We start from the raw sequence: 763 nt of genomic DNA on the forward strand, positions 1-763 counted from the left end.
AAGAGCAAAAGATATCATTCTTGAGTCTGGTTAATTAACCATAGGCTCAATAGAGTTGTTGAATAACAGTCTTCTAATACAAGAAAATCCAATTCTTATCTATACCCTGCAAAGTACAATATCTATAAGATGCTATGCACAACTTGACAAAATGATGATAATGAGGAGGAGAAGGATTCATATTTACATGTGATTTTGGGAGTTCCCCATGTAGTGTGATTTCAGCAACATTGTAGACTCCTCTAAGATTCAGTTGGTTTAATTTTATCTCCTTCTCATACAATTTCTTGTGTCTAATTTACCTTTGACTTACTGCTTATTCAATCCACAATTAGTTGTCACTTTTATCTAAATTTACTTTGCTTTTTTTTTTCCTTCCCTTTATTTCTTTCCTTTGGGAATTCCTTTTTAAATGCAACTAACAAAAGCATTTTCTTAGCCTCTTTTTGTTTGTTTCTTTCCATTTGAATAAATCTAAGTGAATATATAGATCCAACAGTTCTTGGGAAAGGGTAGGAGTGTTAACTGGTCTCCTGTCATTTTATTGAATGGTACCATTCATGCAATGATTTTGTTTATTTAAACTAATATGTTAGATTAGTTATCTGAAGTGCATAAAAATTTTTGTAATATAAATGTGACTTTCCTATAACAGGAATGATATTCCAAGGCCCCACCACTTCTGTACAGTCTGTGGTGAATGGCAATTATAATTATTTAAGCAAGTCTGATCTTAAATGTTTGTAAATACAACCATAGTAAC

The sequence above is a fragment of the Notamacropus eugenii genome, chromosome 4, assembly GCF_028372415.1.
Source record: "Notamacropus eugenii isolate mMacEug1 chromosome 4, mMacEug1.pri_v2, whole genome shotgun sequence".
In the NCBI taxonomy this organism is placed as follows: Eukaryota; Metazoa; Chordata; class Mammalia; order Diprotodontia; family Macropodidae; genus Notamacropus; species Notamacropus eugenii.